We start from the raw sequence: 9,316 nt of genomic DNA on the forward strand, positions 1-9,316 counted from the left end.
CCCCTGCTATGTGCTAGCAAATAAACTCTGTATGTCTTTGCAATCCCGATTCTCAGGAATTGGTCATTAACGAAGGGCATTGTGCATGAATCATTAATGAAGGGCATTGGGCAAGAACCCATTTTTGCTTGGTGTCACTTTTAATTTGTTCTTCAACTTACTCAGTTTGGCTTCAACTCCTATCACTCTAAGAATCTGTGCTTGTCAGATTTACCAGAAATCATATACAAGTGGTCAGTAAGCACATGAAAAGATGCTCAAAGGGAATGCAAATCAAAACTACAATGAGGAAGTGGATATGGCTCAAGTGATTGAGCTCCCGTCTACCATATAGGAGGTCCAGGGTTCGATTCCCGGGGCTTCCTGGTGAGGGCAAGCTGGCCCACACAGGGAGCTGGCTGAGAGGAGAGCTGGCCCATGCAGGAGTGCCAGCCCACGTGGAGTCCTGGCCCACCCAGAGAGCTGGCAAAGTAAGGTGACACAACAAAAAGAGATACAGAGGAGAGACAATAAGAGACACAGCAGACCAGGGAGCTGAGATGGTGCAAGGGATTGAGCATCTCTCTCCCACTCCAGAAGATCCCAGGATCAGTCCCCAGTGCTGCCTAAAGAGAAGACAGGCAGACACAGAAGAATGCACAGCGATTGGACACAGAAAGCACACAGTACAAAAAAACGAGGGGGGAGTAAATAAATAAATAAATAAAATCTAAACCTCCAAAAGAAGAACATAAACAGGAAGATGGGAGACACTATCTTAAAAAAAAACAAAAACAAAACTACAACAAGATGCTTCCTGACACCCAATGGGATGACTACAATAAAAAAGACAAACAGCAAGTCATGGTGAGGATGAGGCAAAACTGGAACCCTTGTGCATTCCCGGTGGTTTGTCACTTTGGAAAACACTTTGGCAGTTCCTCAAATTATTAAGCATGGAATTACCATATGACCCAGCAATTCCACTCTACTTACACATCCAAGAGAAATGAAAACATATGTTCACGCAGAAATTTGTACAAGAATCTGCACAGCAGCATGTTTCATTATAGCCAAAAGGTGGAAACAAACCAAAATGTCCGTCAACCTATAAATGGGTAAACAAAATGCGGCACATCCAAACAATGTAATATTGTTTGGCAATAAAAAGAAATGAAGTACTGACAGATGAATCGTGAAAACATTACGCTAAGTGAAAGAAGGCCCTCACAAAAGAACACACGTTGTACGACTCTATTTAAATGAAATGTCCTGCAAATAGGCGAATTTATATATAAAGTAGATTAGTCGTTGCCTGGCGCTGGGTTTGGGCAGGGGTGAGAAGGGGATTGGGGGAGTGACTGCTAAGAGGCACCAGTTTCTTTTTAGGGCAATGAAGATGTTCTAAAATTAGATAGCGGTGACGGGGGGCATAACTGCGAATACACTAAAATCCATTGCACTGTGCACTTTAAATGGGTGAATTTTGTGGTATGTGAACTGTATCTCAATAAAGCTGTTAAAAAGGTCATTAAATATTTTTACCAGCAGCTTTCACGCTGCCAATTCTAAAAACCTCTTTGTCTATCCTGTTTTTTCTACCTGGCCCTCTGAGCAGCATTTGACAGCCCACCACTCTCTCCTCCTCCTGCCTTCGGTGACCCCTGCTCCCCATTCTGCCTCCTCACCGGCCACGCCCCTCAGTCCCGGTGGCTGGCTGCTCCCCTCCCGCCCAGCCCCTGAGCCCTGGAGACCCCAGGGCTCTGGCAGGACTTTGTTCTCATCACTCGTGACATCTTATTCCTCCAGGAGCTTATCCAACCCCCTGACTGTGGATACCATCTATATGCTGATGACTCCTCAGTCTTATTTATTTCATCACATTCTTCTGTTAGTCTCAGGTTTACGTATCTACTTATTCAACGTCTTCACTTAGTTATCTTGTAGTCACCTCAGACGTCATGTGTTGAAATCTGGGAACTTCTCGTTCCCGATCTCCCCACCCCACCACCAATCCTCCTTCTTCCTTATTCTGCCTGTCCAGGCACTGGTACCACCATCTCCCACAATTGCCCGAGTCAACTTTGATTTGTCTACTTTTCTTCTCCCAACACCTGCTCATCCAGCATGTCAAAATACATCTCAAACCTATCCGCCCTTTTTCTTTCAGCTTTTCACCACAAAGTACAAAGCACCATCACCTTCCATCTGAAACAGCCTCCTGTTTGATATAATTGATAAATTCCAAAAAGAAATATTGAATGTACTTGGGCATGATTGAGTTATGATTAGGGCATGGCGAAGAACAGAGTTGAGGGCTTTTAATGTCAGAGTTTTGATTTTGGAGTTTGATGCTGAACATTTAAACTGGAGCCCTGCGAAGTCAGCACGCAGAGGAAAGAGAAGCCAGCCCCAGGAAGGAAGGAGCCTTGAAGCCAGAGAAAAGCAAGTCCCAGGAGCGTAGGAAGCCAGGAAGCCTGAACCCTCGCAGGCGTCGGCAGCCATCTTGCTCCAAATAGACTTTGATGAGGGAAGTAACTTATGCTCTACGACCTGGTGTCTGCAAGCTCCTACCCCAAATAAATACCCTTTATAAAAACCAACCAGTTTCTGGTATTTTGCATCAGCACCCCTCTGGCTGACTTATACACTGTTCTCCCTGTTTCCATTCCAGCCTGAATGGTCTTCTCTTAAATACATAAATCTGATTATGTTACTTTTCTGACTAAGATCCCTCACTGGCTTCCCAAGACCCTCAAACTTCATTTTCCTTCCCTGGACCACAAGGCAGTGAATGATCTGGCTACTGCCTCTTTCTCCAATGCCACCTTATGACTATCCTGTTAAGTCTCCACTCCAGCCTCCCCAGGCTTCTTTCCTGCCTCAGGGCCTTTGAACTCACCCTCAAGGAAAGCTCTTCATTTAACTCTCCAGAGGGTGGTTTGCTCTTCTCTTCCTCTCTCAGCTCGGGTCACCTCCTCAGAGAAGCTGTCCCAGGCTAACCTCTCTCCTTCCCCTTCTATAATCCATCAGGCTGCCTTTTACTTCCTTGCACTTATCACAATTCCAGGACTCTCTCTGTATTTGTTTACTGTCCTTGGTTAATTCTATCAGCATTTATTGTTTCTCTGCTCTTTAGACACAGTTCCTGTCCTGAGGGGGGCATAGAGTTTAGTGGGAGCTACAGATACTCATCAACTAATCATTCAAAGGATAAGACATTCACAAACTCTGATAGGTGCCTGAATGAAGGGCTGTTAGAATCAAGTACCTAACAGTTACTAGGAGCTTATCACACTCCAGATAGAGAACTAAGTTACAACCTGTCAGGATAAGGACTTGGTGTGCCCAGTTTACTTGGGAAGAAAGGGAGCTGGAGAGTAGAGAAGGAACTGGCTCAAAATCACCTAACTTGATGGCGGCAGAGCTAGGATTCCGCTCGACCCAGCCTCACTCCAAGAGGCTGAGCTCTGTTGCCTGGAGGTGCCTCATCTCCACCCAGCCTTCCCTGGCTTTCCTCCTGCCCTTAGGCCACTCCTTGTCTGGTCTCCCTTTTCCTACCCACTTCTGTTGCTCACTCCCCAAAGGTTGGCGTTTCCTTGGCTTCTGTTCTCAGCCTTCTCTTCACATGAAACACGTTCCCCAGGAGTCTTAACTGGGCTGGAGTTGAAATTTACACATCAGGCACAAGGACGCAAATTTTGGAGAACAATCGGGCACAAGTTATTAAAATTACAGTCCAGCAATTCTGCTCCTGAAATCCAGTGCTGAGGCCCTGAGTAAGGATAACCAGGATCCACTGATGGGATGGGGCTTGGGGTGACCTGGGTGCCCCTCACAGGGTGGGCACACACATACACGTGGGGGTTGTACCACATGGGATGTGTGCCTCTTCCAGAAGCTACAGATTAAATAGGTGCACGCACAGTGCTCTGCATACAGAGAAACGGAATTAGAGCTACAACACGATCTCATCTACATGAATTAAAATTAACAATAGCTCAAGACCAAAGCACAGGAGGCCCCTCGAACTTTTTGGCACATGCCTCTTGTCTTGGGCGTGCATGTGTGGCCTCAGGAATTCCCCACGTTTACACAGCTCTCAATGCTCCCTCTTCTCTGTTTCTTTTTTTTTTTTTAATAATTTTATTAACATATAGTTCACAAACCTTATAAGTTGCACATTTTTAAGTGTATAATTCAGGGTTTTTTAGTTTTTTTTTCTCATTTGCTTATTTTTGCTCGTTGTCTGCTGATAGTTGTTTTGGGTTTTTTTGGTTTATTTTTTGCTTGTTGTCTGTTTTTTTTTCTTTAGGAGGCACTGGAAACCGAACCCAGGACCTCCCATGTGGGAGGCGGGTGCTCCCTGCTTGAGCCACATCCACTCCCAAGAATTTACTCTTGACTAGAAAGAGTTCTAATGAAGATATTCTTTTTATGAATATCCCTGTGTTTCTTGCAACCAGCAATTCCTTGCCTCAGGCAGCCACAATTTGACAGCTCTCCCACAGCCTTCTGCAGGAGAGCTTGGTGAGCTGCCTTCTACACACAAGGCAAGTTCTGGGATGGCAACCTGTAACAAGCGTCCTGGTTCAGAGCCGTCACCAGACAGATTGGGTCAGACATACATGCTCCCAGTATGTGCACAGGGCTTCTTCTGCTCCCTCCAGAACCAGCACCAGGGACCCGCGTTGGGAAGACAGGCCATGAGGAGACGGGGGGGGGGGGGGGGGGGGGTCCAGCCAGGGCACCATAAGATTGTATACCATTTTTAAGATGCCTTTTTCTTGATTCAGGGCTTGCCCCATTGCTGCCATCCTTTAACTGTTTCCTGGAGCTTCAAGAGAGAGGTTTCTGCCGGTTCTTGTTGGTTGTTCAAGTTTCTGTGGGGCATGGAGCCCGGAAGCTTTCCACTCCACCATCTTGAGCACTTTTCTCTGACCTCTTTGCCCACAAGCATAAACTCCAGCCTTGCTGAACCTAACAGCGACACACGGGTGGCCCCTCTTCTCTCACCTGGCTGACGCCACTCATCCTTTAGGGTTCGGCTCAGGAAGTGCTGTCTCCTGGAAGCCTTCCCTGAGCCTCTCAATCCTGGCCGGGGGCCAGGCATAGTGGACACTCCACATCCACCGGCTGATGGACAAGTGAATGAGGGGCAACGTCGTTCCTGTGAACACGGGGTGCCTGTGATTGCTGATCAGTCAAACAAGTTCCCACTATTCTGGGACAAATACGTCAGCTGTGGCTGGTTCCAGTGGAATGCTGGGTTCTGTCTGAAATTGCTCCCCTGTTCCCCGTCTCCTGGGTTGTTCCGCATCTCCCACTCTTGATGTTTTCAAACAAGGGCTGCTCCTTTTGCCCAATCCCCACCAATTCCTGGCATCTGTCTGTGCCTCCTGCTGCCATGCAGCCTTCACCGATCACGTAGTCCTCACGGTCTCTCCAGAAGGTAGGTGCTGCCCCCACTTTGTACATGAGGACTCTGAGGCCCAAAGTGGGTAAGGGACTGACCCCTGGCCACTCAGCAATAGGTTGAGGAGCTACATCTTCTGGTCCCCAGGCCTGGGCTGTCTACGACATCCACCATCCCCAGGGGCACAGCCCCTGACTCCCGTCCTCTCTAAGTGTCCTCTGCCCCCACTGTCTTTTTCCTGCCATTTCATCTCCTGCCAAGTAGTGTATCTCTACATGCCCTGTGAACATAGATGCGGTGCCCAGTCATCACGGCCACCAGCAAGGCCACTGCAGCGGTAGGTGGGACAGGGTGGGGTACAGAGCAGGGCAGAAGTTAAGGGCCTGTAACATACTCTGGAGCCAAATCACTTGGGTTCAAATCCTGGCTCCCTCGTTCTCTAGCTGTGTGGCCTTGGCCAAGTTACACACCCCTTTAGTGCCCCAGTTTTCCCACCTGTAAACGGGGATAATAATGGCCCCTAACAACTGTCCATTGAGATGCTTAAATGAGTTCATGTGTGGACAGTGGGGGGCATGGAGAATGTCCTGAATGGATGACAGCAATCATCTCTACTGCCTCCATTCTCCAGGGATGGAGGCTTCTCAGGCTCTTGCCACCCCACCCTCCCAGCTGAGTGAATTAAACTGCTTTGAGTCAGGAATAGTCCTGGGCTCCTGCTGGGAGCTCATAGAGGGAAAGAGCAGGCATGGTGGGTGGCTGTCAGGAATATGTCCAGACGTCCAGGGGAAAATACCCGCCGTCACCTGGAGGAAAGAGCTTCAAGGAGACCCAGAGCCCTGGGGATTCCTGGCTGGCAGGGTCCTGCGGAGACCTCTGGGGCCATCCCCTGGCCTCTAGGTGGCCCTGAAAAGCTGCGTGACAGTGTGTGGCTGCCAAGGTTTCCGGTGCTGCCTGCTAGTCCTGGCTTTTGTTTCGGGACCTGCAAAGGTCAAAGTCAGTCCCTGCTTACAGGAATGGAGAGATGCTTGCAGGGAGCAGCTGGGTTCTGCAGCCTCCCGGGTCCCACTAACCAGGAGGCACGGATCTCAAACCCATCCAGCACGAGGTCTGACCTAAACTCCAGCTTTCAGCCCCAAGGGGCAGTTCTGTACAGAATCCCCAGTGAGCCGGACCTGGAGAGAAACACAGCTTCGCCTCGCTCATTCCCAGAGCTTGCCTGCCTTCCCCTTTCTCGGTTCCTGCAACCAACCAGTCGTTTGGTTAACAGGTAAACACTGTAGCGACATAAAACTGCCCTGCGGTGGGAGGTCCCCACCAGCTGAACCTGTCCCCGCCCGCTCAGGCGGCTGCTTACTCACCCCGCCCTGCTCACCCTGCCCTGACTCTGGCACTGAAAACTGCCCCATAAAACACCCCGTAAAATAAGCTCGAGGGGCCAATGAGCCGGGCTCACTACTGGGGCTGCCGTCCTCAAACCCCTTCGCCTTGGGCTGGTGCCCAGAGCATCCTCTGCTTGCTTTACCCCCTTCCCCAAGGGCCCCGGAAATTCACAGGTGCCCCCGGCCCGCTGATACGGTTTCCAGGTGAATAGATTCTGGGTATGGACAGCTGTGGTGGAGGGGAACGGACCCCGGATCTGGAGGTTTTCCTCCCTGGTCTTCCATCCACCAGCCATAAGCCTCGAACCGGTGGCCCTCCAAGCGGCCTGGCCTGGCCGGGACACTCCCACCCCTCAGGAACATGGGGACAGCCCTAGGCCTGAGTCGGGGGGTGCTCTGTGCCAGACACTCCCTCCACACACCACCTCTCGTCCTTCCCCTCACCTGCGCTCACTTCCCTCCTCTGTAAGATGGGGAGAAGTCTCTGTTCTGCAGGGCTGTGCAGGAAATTCCAGTGTGTGGAAATGCCTTACACTGCACCCCATCACAGGAAGGCGCTCTGCAGTGGGTGGACTCGAGCTGGAGGCCCGAGGGTCCCGGGGTCTGACGCCTTAGCCCTCCCCCGCACTCTGGTCCCAGCTTTGGGGGATTCCTTCTAGAGACAGACCTCGGCTCGGCAACCAGCAGACGCTGAGCAAGCAGGTGCCTGCGATGGTCCGACTGAGCTGCAGGCTGGAAAGAAAAACCAAGCAGGCTGGGGAAGAAAAGAGCGTGGGAGATGGAAAGAAGACGGGGGCAGGCGAGGGGTGAAAGAGAGAAGTGGTGGCCGTGAGTGGAAAGTGCCACAAACACTTATTTGGTCGGCTTTGGTGCCAGGGGCAACCCACCGGTGTGAAAACCCTCGTGGCCTGGAACCGTAAATGGACAGAAGGGCCCGCGGTCCAGCTCTTTGCTTCCAAACGGCTCAGCGTGTAACCCGCCCTGACCCAGCCTGCCCATCGTGCCTGCCTTGTGTTGAAACACCCTCGTTCCTCGTCTTTTTTATCATCAGCAAATGTTTATTCAGCACCTACTACATGCAGGCTGCTAGCAATATATATATATATATTTTAGAAAAATGGATGATCTTGATAACTGCACTTAAACTGATTTGATAAATAACCTTGTTCATAGGAAATGTACATTTAAGTATTAAGTTTCAAGGAGTATGACATCTGCAACCTGCCCTCAAATATTTGGAAAATGATAGATAGATAGATAGATAGATAGATAGATAGATAGATAGATAGATGGATGGATGGATGGATGGATGGATGGATGGATGGATGGATGGATGGATAGATAGATAGATAGATAGACAGACAGATAGATAGATAGATAGGTAGATGATAGATAAAGATAGATGATAGAGATAAACAGATATAGATAGATGTTCATGGAGATGACAGCTAGCTGGAAGGATGCAGCAAAGGAGGCAAAATGTTAAAAATAGTAGATCTGGGTATTGAGGGGGCTATACTGGAGGTGTCTTTATGGAATTTGTATTATTTTTGCAACTGTTGTGTAAGTTTGAAAGGATTTCAAAATAAAAAGTTAAAAAAGAAGAAGAAGAAAAGGAACCCATACTCTGCTGTCCAAGGCGTTACTGCTTGGTAACATGAGAAGGAAAGTGGGATCTGGCCCCTACGACCAGCCGGACCTCTTACTGGAAGCACCCTTGGTAGCTGGGCATCTGTTGGGTATGGGTGTGGCTCAGAACTATCTCTGTATGTTTGTGAGAAAGAGAAAGAGAGATCTGCCTCTCTATCTATCCATCTGTCTACCTGTCTGTCTACTTATTAATCTGTTTTCTGAATTTGAGTGTAGGTTGTATCCATCATGTTCCTTGAACACTTAATACTGCCATGTTCATTTCCTAAGAACAAGGATATTTACTTATGTCACCACCTTAAATGCAGTCATCAAGTCCACGACAGCTTCTTATTAAGCAGTACCCACACCCCCTCGTGCTCTTCTGATTCATTCTCCTCTCTGTAAGCCAGCTATTTCTTAATGTCATTATTTGGGACAAAAAGATGAAAGCTGATCCATGTGCGATTTCTTCCATTAGTATGGGGGTTGAGTCAAATATGGGAACATGAGCAATCTTTAACAAGTTGTTTCAGGACCTTCCCTCCCTCGTGTCTGTTACTCCCGTGCATCTCTCCACCAGCTCGGGAGAGAGGTCAGGGTTACCTATGAAGAGATGGAGGACCTAGGGGATCTTCAAGGGTTAAGATAAGTAGGTGTTGTGCAGGGCCCACTGCTGCTATCTGGAGGAGTGTGACACCCAATTTTATCTTTGAAGCTAAATATCCTTCACGTAAGGAGTGTTCTCAATCCCTTCCCTTCCCCCACCCTGCACCAAAAAAAGTCTCTTCTGCAAAGGTCTGGCAGTTCCAAGAAGGGTGGACTTGCCTGCAGTCCTCAGTCCTTCCATGCTGAGGGCAGGTGGCAGCTTTGTCCTGCTGTTTGTTCTAATCAAGCTTTACCTTGGCTG

Source organism: Dasypus novemcinctus, chromosome 27 (genome assembly GCF_030445035.2).
Source record: "Dasypus novemcinctus isolate mDasNov1 chromosome 27, mDasNov1.1.hap2, whole genome shotgun sequence".
In the NCBI taxonomy this organism is placed as follows: Eukaryota; Metazoa; Chordata; class Mammalia; order Cingulata; family Dasypodidae; genus Dasypus; species Dasypus novemcinctus.